This window comes from Mytilus edulis, chromosome 14 (genome assembly GCF_963676685.1).
Source record: "Mytilus edulis chromosome 14, xbMytEdul2.2, whole genome shotgun sequence".
NCBI classification, from domain to species: Eukaryota; Metazoa; Mollusca; class Bivalvia; order Mytilida; family Mytilidae; genus Mytilus; species Mytilus edulis.
The window spans coordinates 11,217,432-11,229,937 of NC_092357.1; the positions used below are offsets into that span (position 1 = coordinate 11,217,432).

At 36.4% G+C, this 12,506-nt stretch overlaps 1 long non-coding RNA gene across 1 annotated transcript; it reads right to left on the reverse strand.

Annotated features, from left to right (window-relative positions):
• Positions 1 to 9,491: 9,491 nt before the first annotated feature.
• Positions 9,492 to 12,195, reverse strand: LOC139503187 (uncharacterized). The gene is made up of 3 exons (XR_011659053.1): positions 12,109 to 12,195; positions 11,044 to 11,137; positions 9,492 to 9,857 (listed from the first exon to the last, which is right to left on the reverse strand). It is a non-coding gene; the product is annotated as an uncharacterized lncRNA (long non-coding RNA).
• Positions 12,196 to 12,506: the final 311 nt, after the last annotated feature.

Here is a 12,506-nt window from a genome sequence, read left to right on the forward strand (position 1 = left end):
GTTGGTTAAGAGATCATCTAAAGTACCAATCACGCAAGTGCGAATATATTTGGCTTTAAAGTATTAGTTCATCTTCCCCATCATGGTATGATCTCCGTGATCGAGAAAAACTCGAGTTTCCTCAAATCTTACGGGATCGATAGAGTAGACATCAACGCAGTGTATTATACATAGTACTTTGATCTCTTTGTTGTTGAATTCGGTAATCTTTTCCGTCCATAGTTTTATGAAAATGCTTGACTTGAATATGGAATGAAAAGCAACCTGGATCATCACAACTTCTTGGTCTTGGGCGGCACTTAGTCATATTGACAAGTAAAACATAAATGATGCGAAAAATAAACGTGAATTCTTTATTTTGTTGAAACAGAACTGTAATCCAAGTTTCACTCAAACGAACAACGATCAAGCATCGTTTCTCGAATTTACGTCGAAATATTTTATCCGTTTAACAAACTTTTCTATAGAGACACCTAGACCGATTTGTACTTTTGTGAAGATGAGGTTTGTTAAACGGCTGACTAGATGAAGTCGGTTATATAGTGCATAGTTAACAACCTATGTTCTTTAACTCACATAGTTGCGAGTCGTTGTATTCTTATGTTGAGCATCGACTGCTTATTTGCAATAGGCGAGTGACTTATTTCAAAAAGACGCTTAGTTAACAACCCTAATGGACCCATCTTACGCACGGCTGTATTATATATACACATGGAAAAAAGTATTGCAGCACCTTGATTTTTTAAAACTTGAAAAATCAGCCTCTTTTTTTGGATGAAATATAATAAAATATGTGTAGGATATTATTGAAACATAGTTTATGATAACATTGGCAACCACAATTTTAATAACAAAATGTAGTGTTTTTTGTACAAAAAATGCATTTTTTAACTTTTACTGTAGTCGAACTTTACAATGTCAGGTATTTCAAAATTAATCTTCAGATGACTGTACGCATCATGGTTGGTCGTTATACGCCAAAGAATTAGTACTTTGTGCGCAGCCTCCAATCAAACGAATTACCGCATCTCAACGTCTTTTGATTCCTGCCATGAATCGGCTAATAAAGTAATGTAAAGGTAGCAGCAACCATTTCTGATGAAGGGCATTGTTTATTTCATGATGTGTTTGAACTGGTGTGTCCTTTTGTGCACTTTCCGCCCAATAGTGTCCCAAATATGCTCGATATGGTTCAAATCCGGGCTACGATCTGGCCAAGGAAGATGAACCGAATTCCATTTGAACAATGGATCTTCCTCCAAGATGCTAATTTCCAATTTTGGCGAGGTCTGCACTACATTTGATACGGATAACTGTGTGTCTGTTCGTAAGCAAACGTCCCTGAAATGGTCTTATCGCACAATAACCAGTAGAGATGATTCAATCTCGAACAGTTATTGTTAAAACGCTCCTGTATGCCCACCTCTCTCTTTTCAGGATTGTATTGTATGCAATGGGTTTCTTTCTGACTAAGCTTCATCATGCTTGATTTTCCCTAGCAGGTGGCATAGGGGGTCTATTTGGTCTCGGATAGTCTTTTATATCGTGTATTGCCTAATTTTTATTCTCTAAACGACTTATAGTGGAAAAGTGATGAACGACAATACGTGCAATTGTCACAGCGACATTCCCGCCTCTCTCATGCTGATAATCTGCCATCTTGCTGCTGTTATGAGTTGTGGAGGACCTATTTCAAGGTGTCAATCACATAACTTTATAAACTTGGTTATTTAAAGTGTTGAAAACAATGAGGATGAAACACATGTTTTGCTGTGTACGGGTACAGTAGCTGCATGTGCAGATAAGAACTTATCGAGTCGATAATTATTGATCAAACTCAGGTGATATTTAAATAGTGTTTAACTAGTTCTATTTTAACAAATTATATCATAAAAAAAATAAAGAGTGTTTTTTAATTTCAATTCCAATTTGGTTATATACCAGCTGCCATTCGCACTAAAGTTCTTTTTATCTTCGTCGTTTTCTTTTCGACATACCCTTGAAAAAGAAAATCAGCCAGTAATCAGCATTTTTTTATCAGTATTTACATAACACATTTTACAAACTCTTTTATCATGTTATTCGGATGGGGAAATTATGACTTTATATGACAAGAAATTGCAAATTAGTCTTTGCTGACTATGATATGTTTTTTTTTGGTTTTCGCGTTCTTGTCTGACAGTTGAGTTTTTCATTAAAAGTTTTTAGTTCCTTTCGACAAAATTGAACATAGCATTATTCTTACTACATTTGTATAAACTTCAAGATTATAATTATTTTTTTTAAAACCGGTTTTTTTCTAAAGTGAATATTGAACAATATTTTCGAAGGGTTAAATATTTCTCAGTGATGTCCTGCCATGGCTTTGTTTAAATTTGTTTGTTAGCTTTTTGTTCATGAATTTTTGTCTCTAATATTTAATTAACTATGCATTTGTATTCAGATGTTGCAGATCAAATATATTCGTTCATTGTGTAATCATACGTTTTTTGATTGAGTTAAGTCTACCAATTGATATTTTATCGTGTGTTTTTCTATGTTGTGATGTTATGCTATTGTTTCAGAAAAAGGGAGAAGGTTTGGATCCATTAAAACGTTTAATCCCGCTGCAAATGTTTGCACCTGTCCTAAGTCAGGAATCTGATGTACAGTAGTTGTCGTTTGTTTATGTAATATATACGTGTTTCTCGTTTCTCGTTTTGCTTATATAGATTAGACCGTTGGTTTTCCCGTTTGAATGGTTTTACACTAGTAATGTTGGGGCTCTTTATAGCTTGTTGTTCGGTGTGAGCCAAGGCTCCGTGTTGAAGGCCGTATACTTTAACCTATAATGGTTTACTTTTTAAATTGTTATTTGGATGGAGAGTTGTCTCATTGGCACTCACACCACATCTTCCTTTTTCTATAGCACCTTTTGAAGTCTTACGCAAACGATGCGCCTGTTTTCCCTTCACAGGACATTCACTGATATATTGTAGACGAAATGCGCGTCTGGCGTAAATATAAAATTTAAATACTGGTATCTATGATGAGTTAAAACTTAAAATGCAACCACTGAGTCGACGCCATTGCTGGTAGAGATTTATTTCCCCGAGGGTATCACCAGCCCAGTAGTCAGCACTTGTGTTGACTTGGCTTATCATTGATATAATCTTATAAATTAACACCGTTTTGAATTTTTGAAAAAACTAAGGTTTTTCTACACCAGGAATAGACTGCCTTACCTGTATTTTACTAAACTACTAGGAATGTTATGTTCTCAATGTTCTTCAACTTCGTCCTTTATTTTGGCCTTTCAGTCATTATTTTGATTCGAGCGTCACATTTTTTTCGAACTTTGAGCTCTAGTTTCAGATTTTTGAACATAGCGCCCTTCGATACTTACTGCAAAAGAAGCGCCTGTTTCTCCTCTACAAGACATATATAGTCATACCCCGTGACACCCCTCATTATTTTTCTCTAGAAGTCCTAGAATAGGCCGACCCCCCTAATTTTTTGACATTTTTTTCAAATTTTGAGCTCTAGTTTCAGATTTTTGAACATAGCGCCCTTCGATACCTAGCGCAAAAGAAGCGCCTGTGTCTCTTCTACAAGACCTATATAGTCATTCTCCGTGACACCCCTCATTATTTTTCTCTAGAACTCCTGGAATAGGCCGACCCCCCTAATTTTTTGACATTTTTTTCGAATTTTGAGCTCTAGTTTCAGATTTTTGAACATAGCGCCCTTCGATACCTAGCGCAAAAGAAGCGCCTGTTTCTCTTCTACAAGACCTATATAGTCATACCCCGTGACACCCCTCATTATTTTTCTCTAGAAGTCTTAGAATAGGCCGACCCCCCAAATATTTTGACATTTTTTTCAAATTTTGAGCTCTAGTTTCAGATTTTTGAACATAGCGCCATTCGATACCTAGCGCAAAAGAAGCGCCTGTTTCTCCTCTACAAGACCTATATAGTCATTCTCCATGACACCCCTCATTATTTTTCTTTAGAAGCCCTGGAATAGGCCGACCCCCCTTATTTTTTGACATTTTTTTCGAATCTTGAGCTCTAGTTTCATATTTTTGAACATAGCGCCCTTCGATACCTAGCGCAAAAGAAGCGCCTGTTTCTCCTCTACAAGACCTATATAGTCATACCCCGTGACACTCCTCATTATTTTTCTCTAGAAGTCCTAGAATAGGCCGACCCCCTTAATTTTTTGACATTTTTTTCAAATTTTGAGCTCTAGTTTCAGATTTTTGAACATAGCGCCCTTCGATACCTAGCGCAAAAGAAGCGCCTGTTTCTCTTCTTCAAGACCTATATAGTCATTCCCCGTGACACCCCTCATTATTTTTCTCTAGAAGTCCTAGAATAGACCGACCCCCCTATTTTTTTGACATTTTTTTCAAATTTTGAGCTCTAGTTTCAGATTGTTGAACATAGCGCCCTTCTATACGTAGCGCAAAAGAAGCGCCTGTTTCTCCTCTTCAAGACCTATATAGTCATTCCCCGTGACACCCCTCATTATTTTTCTCTAGAAGTCCTAGAATAGGCCGACCCCCCTAATTTTTTGACATTTTTTTCAAATTTTGAGCTCTAGTTTCAGATTTTTGAACATAGCGCCCTTCGATACCTAGCGCAAAAGAAGCGCCTGTTTCTCCTCTACAAGACCTATATAGTCATTCTCCGTGGCACCCCTCATTATTTTTCTCTAGAAGCCCTGGAATAGGCCGACCCCCCTAATTTTTTGACATTTTTTTCGAATCTTGAGCTCTAGTTTCAGATTTTTGAACATAGCGCCCTTCGATACCTAGCGCAAAAGAAGCGCCTGTTTCTCTTCTACAAGACCTATATAGTCATACTCCGTGACACCCCTCATTATTTTTCTCTAGAACTCCTGGAATAGGCCGACCCTACCCCCATTTTTTGGACATTTTTTTCGAATTTTGAGCTCTAGTTTCAGATTTTTGAACATAGCGCCCTTCGATACCTAGTGCAAAAGAAGCGCCTGTTTCTCTTCTACAAGACCTATATAGTCATACCCCGTGACACTCCTCATTATTTTTCTCTAGAAGTCCTAGAATAGGCCGACCCCCCTAATTTTTTGACATTTTTCCAAATTTTGAGCTCTAGTTTCAGATTTTTGAACATAGCGCCCTTCGATACCTAGCGCAAAAGAAGCGCCTGTTTCTCTTCTTCAAGACCTATATAGTCATTCCCCGTGACACCCCTCATTATTTTTCTCTAGAAGTCCTAGAATAGGCCGACCCCCCTATTTTTTTGACATTTTTTTCAAATTTTGAGCTCTAGTTTCAGATTGTTGAACATAGCGCCCTTCTATACGTAGCGCAAAAGAAGCGCCTGTTTCTCCTCTACAAGACCTATATAGTCATTCCCCGTGACACCCCTCATTATTTTTCTCTAGAAGTCCTAGAATAGGCCGACCCCCCTAATTTTTTGACATTTTTTTCAAATTTTGAGCTCTAGTTTCAGATTTTTGAACATAGCGCCCTTCGATACCTAGCGCAAAAGAAGCGCCTGTGTCTCTTCTACAAGACCTATATAGTCATTCTCCGTGACACCCCTCATTATTTTTCTCTAGAACTCCTGGAATAGGCCGACCCCCCTAATTTTTTGACATTTTTTTCGAATTTTGAGCTCTAGTTTCAGATTTTTGAACATAGCGCCCTTCGATACCTAGCGCAAAAGAAGCGCCTGTTTCTCCTCTACAAGACCTATATAGTCATACCCCGTGACATCCCTCATTATTTTTCTCTAGAACTCCTGGAATAGGCCAACCCTACCCCCATTTTTTGGAAATTTTTTTCGAATTTTGAGCTCTAGTTTCATATTTTTGAACATAGCGCCCTTCGATACCTAGCGTAAAAGAAGCGCCTGTTTCTCTTCTACAAGACCTATATAGTCATACCCCGTGACACCCCTCATTATTTTTCTCTAGAACTCCTGGAATAGGCCGACCCTACCCCCATTTTTTGGACATTTTTTTCGAATTTTGAGCTCTAGTTTCAGATTTTTGAACATAGCGCCCTTCGATACATAGTGCAAAAGAAGCGCCTGTTTCTCTTCTACAAGACCTATATAGTCATTCCCCGTGACACCCCTCATTATTTTTCTCTAGAAGCCCTGGAATAGGCCGACCCCTCTAATTTTTTGACATTTTTTTCAAATTTTGAGCTCTAGTTTCAGATTTTTTAACATAGCGCCCTTCGATACCTAGCGCAAAAGAAACGCCTGTTTCTCTTCTACAAGACCTATATAGTCATACCCCGTGACATCCCTCATTATTTTTCTCTAGAACTCCTGGAATAGGCCGACCCTACCCCCATTTTTTGGACATTTTTTTCGAACTTTGAGCTCTAGTTTCAGATTTTTGAACATAGCGCCCTTCGATACTTAGTGCAAAAGAAGCGCCTGTTTCTCCTCTACAAGACATTTATAGTCATACCCCGTGACACCCCTCATTATTTTTCTCTAGAAGTCCTAGAATAGGCCGACCCCCCTAATTTTTTGACATTTTTTTCAAATTTTGAGCTCTAGTTTCAGATTTTTGAACATAGCGCCCTTCGATACCTAGCGCAAAAGAAGCGCCTGTGTCTCTTCTACAAGACCTATATAGTCATTCTCCGTGACACCCCTCATTATTTTTCTCTAGAACTCCTGGAATAGGCCGACCCCCCTAATTTTTTGACATTTTTTTCGAATTTTGAGCTCTAGTTTCAGATTTTTGAACATAGCGCCCTTCGATACCTAGCGCAAAAGAAGCGCCTGTTTCTCTTCTACAAGACCTATATAGTCATACCCCGTGACACCCCTCATTATTTTTCTCTAGAAGCCCTGGAATAGGCCGACCCCCCAAATATTTTGACATTTTTTTCAAATTTTGAGCTCTAGTTTCAGATTTTTGAACATAGCGCCCTTCGATACCTAGCGCAAAAGAAGCGCCTGTTTCTCTTCTACAAGACCTATATAGTCATTCTCCATGACACCCCTCATTATTTTTCTTTAGAAGCCCTGGAATAGGCCGACCCCCTTATTTTTTGACATTTTTTTCGAATCTTGAGCTCTAGTTTCAGATTTTTGAACATAGCGCCCTTCGATACCTAGCGCAAAAGAAGCGCCTGTTTCTCCTCTACAAGACCTATATAGTCATACCCCGTGACACCCCTCATTATTTTTCTCTAGAACTCCTGGAATAGGCCGACCCTACCCCCATTTTTTGGACATTTTTTTCGAATTTTGAGCTCTAGTTTCAGATTTTTGAACATAGCGCCCTTCGATACCTAGTGCAAAAGAAGTGCCTGTTTCTCTTCTACAAGACCTATATAGTCATACCCCGTGACACTCCTCATTATTTTTCTCTAGAAGTCCTAGAATAGGCCCACCCCCCTAATTTTTTGACATTTTTTTCAAATTTTGAGCTCTAGTTTCAGATTTTTGAACATAGCGCCCTTCGATACCTAGCGCAAAAGAAGCGCCTGTTGCTCTTCTTCAAGACCTATATAGTCATTCCCCGTGACACCCCTCATTATTTTTCTCTAGAAGTCCTAGAATAGGCCGACCCCCCTATTTTTTTGACATTTTTTTCAAATTTTGAGCTCTAGTTTCAGATTGTTGACATAGCGCCCTTCTATACGTAGCGCAAAAGAAGCGCCTGTTTCTCCTCTACAAGACCTATATAGTCATTCCCCGTGACACCCCTCATTATTTTTCTCTAGAAGTCCTAGAATAGGCCGACCCCCCTAATTTTTTGACATTTTTTTCAAATTTTGAGCTCTAGTTTCAGATTTTTGAGCATATCGCCCTTCGATACCTAGCGCAAAAGAAGCGCCTGTTTCTCCTCTACAAGACCTATATAGTCATTCTCCGTTACACCCCTCATTATTTTTCTCTAGAAGTCCTAGAATAGGCCGACCTCCCTAATTTTTTGACATTTTTTTCAAATTTTGAGCTCTAGTTTCAGATTTTTGAACATAGCGCCCTTCGATACCTAGCGCAAAAGAAGCGCCTGTTTCTCCTCTACAAGACCTATATAGTCATTCCCCGTGACACCCCTCATTATTTTTCTCTAGAAGCCCTGGAATAGGCCGACCCTCCTAATATTTTGACATTTTTTTCAAATTTTGAGCTCTAGATTAAACAATGACATAAAAGGTGCTATATTTTACAGGGTAGGACTACTTTTACATACGTTCTAAATTGAAGAGGGTGCATAGGTGGCCCTACACCTACAAATAATCCGTTGATAGATGCATAGTTATTGTGGTACTGAATATTAGCCTAAAAAGTTATGCGACTTGTTAAATCAATAGATTGGATAAAAACCATTTCAAAATTGAGTTTAAATTGCTATATTTTAACTGATTTTCTGCCTTTTTAAATATTTTTTTATTTAACGGCCGTTGTTGTCTTATTCTGTTTTTTGGTTTCTCGATATATCGCCTTATTGTTCGCTGGCTTATTGTTCGCTAGCTATTGTTCGCTAGCTTCTGCCTGGTTGTCGTTCTTAAGAAATATTCAAAACCATGTCTTTTTTGCTTTTGTAATCCGGATCATGAATATCTTGAATTTGACAAACGAGGTCTATTTTAATATGATTTATATTTAAAAGCTTATTGCAAACATAACTCAAACAGGCATTAACATGACTCCTTATTGATTCCCTTTTACTGGTCTTGGTTTTTATCTTCCTTTATATCTGCTCAAGGAAGATGACCATTTGGATTAAGATGACCGATAAATATAACAGGAAATTGACCATCGTTATGATTCTTTGTACTATTTATCATACATCCGACTGAAACTGACATAAGTTATCGCTCCGCAGGAGTCCTGATTGATCTAGAGCTGCGTTTCCATACAATTATTTGTAGATACTAACAGACCAAGAGAATATTAATTAAAAAAAAAATGTTCAACTGAGACTAAATCTATCAAAAAGAATAAAATTAATGCTGAGTTCACACGTCATTCGAACGTAATTAATTAATTTGAACTAAAGTGTGAGAACGCGGTTAGCGAATTCGATTCGCATTCAATTCGAATTCAGTTCGAATTAAAGGTACGTGTGAACGAGGCATTATAATTGTGTTATAGTATGTTCCTCATGTTTACACAGTGAATATCCTTTTGAACAAAAATAATGCTAGATATGAGCACCATTAATTTATCAATGATGTGTTTGTATAATTTAGTACCTAAAATTAATCTGTAGTGAATGAATATATGCTTGCATGGTGTTGTTCTACAAGGATTTTTATTTTTGTATCTGACAATGACCCGTAATTAATATTTACAATAATCTATAAATTACTACTTTAATAATTTATTATGTTTGTTGAGTATGGTTTTATCGGTCTCTTCTATATATTTTATAGCTTATAAAATGGAAAGTAACTTAAGACTTGCAGAAGAGTTGATATGATAAACAAACTGTTCATCAGTACTAATTCGATCATCATTGGGTTGACATGGAAATCCCCCCTTTTCTCTAATTATATTGATCTTGACCTCCTTGGCTTATGATGAAATGTGTCGTCAGGAGCTTTTGGATTTCAACTATTAACCAATATTAATACAAATAAACACGTGACATTCTTTTATTAGTGAAGTTTTATTTTTTTTCGCAGATAAATCCTGCAGCGACACAGTCGCAGCAAATATTATGGAATCTATAACCGTGATTTCCAGCGAAAAGTAAACAATCTTCTGGTGAAGAAAAGGATCCATTTGGTTCTGAGGAATCGAAAGCAAAGTATGTCATCTTGGTCATCTTTTCATGCTTAATCCATCTCCAATCGCCGCCAGACTTATATCTGTTTACGTTACGTCCACCAACGTAGAAATGTTGACCTTGAATGTATAAACAAAAAGTACATGAAAAAACAACAAAAAACAAGAATGCGTCCATAAAACAAGAATGCGTCGATAATACACAGATACCCCACTCGCAATGACCTTTTCTATGTTCAGTGGACCGTGAAACTGCCGCTTAGTTTTTCACGAATGAATTAAGAAATGTGTTTCAATATTGCATTCCTTAGAGATTTGCGAAAATACAAACATATCGCCTAAAATTGATCGCCAAACTCATCCAAAGTCAACTTTGTCTGAGAGAGTTCAAACTTTAGTTTCTTCATAATTTCAAAATTTATAAACGGACAATTTTAGAAAAGTTTGTTAAATCATGTCAGTACAGACGTATTGAATACTGAGCTGATGATGCCCTCGCGGACAAGTGTGTTTCATCCGATTTGTGTTTAGCATATAAAATACGTTTAAACTGATACCACATCGCGTTCTGCAACAATGAATACATCAATGAAGATAAAAAAAAAACAAAAAAAAAAAACGTTTTACGTAAAAAGGCAGACACCATAAAAAGTTTGAGAAAAACGCTTTTACAGACCTGTAAAAAGAATCAATTTTGAGTTAAGAAGTGTAAATCATACTTGTATGTGCCTCGTCGAAATAATAATAAAACTAAAGTTTCAACTCCCTCAGGCAAAGTTGACTTTGGATGAGTTTGGCGATCAATTTTAGGTATTATTGTCATAAAGCTCTTCAACGGTTTCGGTACTTATACATCCTTGGATTTCAAATGTTTGGCTGTGAGCGTTCCTGATGAAGGTAAATCCAGACAAGTGCTTCGGACGCATTGACATTATTAAACTTGTTATTTTCATTTTTTTTCAAACAGACTTATGAAGTCTTCTCCATTTAACCTATATAACAAAACAAGGAATAAGAGCATGCATTCATTACATAATATTTCAACATTTGTATAAATTGGACCATAAAAAACTGAGTGATAAAAAAGAAGGGAGAGAAAAAAGGTAAAGAAACTGAATAAAACCCCAAGGAAATAAATAGTTTTTTTTTACTACTTTTATTAACAAGAATATGAGAGAGATTTATTATCAAACTGAATACAGAATATTTTTTTTTCTGATTCCGGTATGATACACATACCAGACTATGAACTAGCAACCCTTATTTATAACAAAAAATATGTATGCAACACCAGAAACAAACTTACCAGTATTCATCTTCTTCAATTCATATTTCATTAACATCAATTCTTCTTATGTCTCAAAGTTGGCCAGGTATGCACCATGTCGTAAACATATCGCCTGAAAAATCAGTAAATATTATATAAGTTATACATGTTGTGTACATTAAAATTGTATGAAAGTTACTCTAAGTTACTTTTAAGATCATATGCAAATGTATTGGTAGCTTATTCCTTAATAAAGTTTTATTGTTACGCACGAATCGTTTGCAGCCGATTGAATTGAGTGTGTAGGTAAAGGTAATATTTTTGGTTAGCTTGCTTGCTTGTATATCTGTCTGTAGGACTAGCCTACATCGAAAGGAGGATAGTATACCTTTCTTAAAAATGTATTCACATTTCAGCTATCGAAGAAGCTAACTAAAGATATTTCTTTTGCCTACACACTAAATGCATCCGTCTGTAAGAAATTTTAAGAATCTTTGACCTTTTTTTTAAGCTCGAAAAGTCTTCTTTTTTAAGATCCATTTTAAAGCAGACAAATACATGTATATCTTATATATACTCAATCTGTAAATTACCTAAAAATAAAAAAGAAATAATATACCATTATCAGCAGATGTACACAATAATTGTAATTACTTCATTGCGAAAAAACCCCAGTTTGGTGTCCGCTTGAATGTTAAGTAGTTCTTTAATCATTGAATTTGTTAAAACAATTGCTTTGTTTTGACACAGACTTCGCAGAATGCATCAACATAGTCAGTAATTGTCCGTTAGCTCGCCGCAGCATGTTCGATGTAAGGTAAAAATCTTCTGGTGTAGTATGATTGCCAACGAGCGAATTTTCATCAGGTTATAAGGGGTGGTTATAAACCATCATAGGCAATAAATCTATTTTATAAAAAAAAGCAGTTTGCGAAATACAAAGACAGATATAAACCAACGACGACCACTAAACTACATGCTTCTGACTTTGGACAGGAGAACACAGAATGTCACTAATTTGCTGAGCCCTCCGTCTAACGTGTACACTGCGATATAAGCAAAAGTTATTGACTAATGAATCTCATTATTATATACTTAACATACAAAGGCGGTATCTGCTGTCACTTTTTGTGTATTTATAAGGTAACAGCTCTTGCCAATTCTTCTGTATGGATAACTGCATGGATCTGTTGGTTAAAAAGGTATGTCATATATAAATATAGGAAGATGTGGTATGAGTGCCAATGATACAACCCTCCATCCAAGTCACAATTTATAAAAGTATAGCATTATATGTAATCATGAGAGTTGTGAATATGTGTTTATAAAGCCTTACCTGTGATCAATTTATTACTGAGAGGAGAAAATTTAAAAAGACTTTAAGTTTCTAGTATTTCTGCTATTTATCTTTACTTATGTTTTCTTCGGAAAAGTCTGCACCATGGCGATTGCACGAATACTTTGCATATTTTGACTAGATGATATTAACAAAGCACACACCA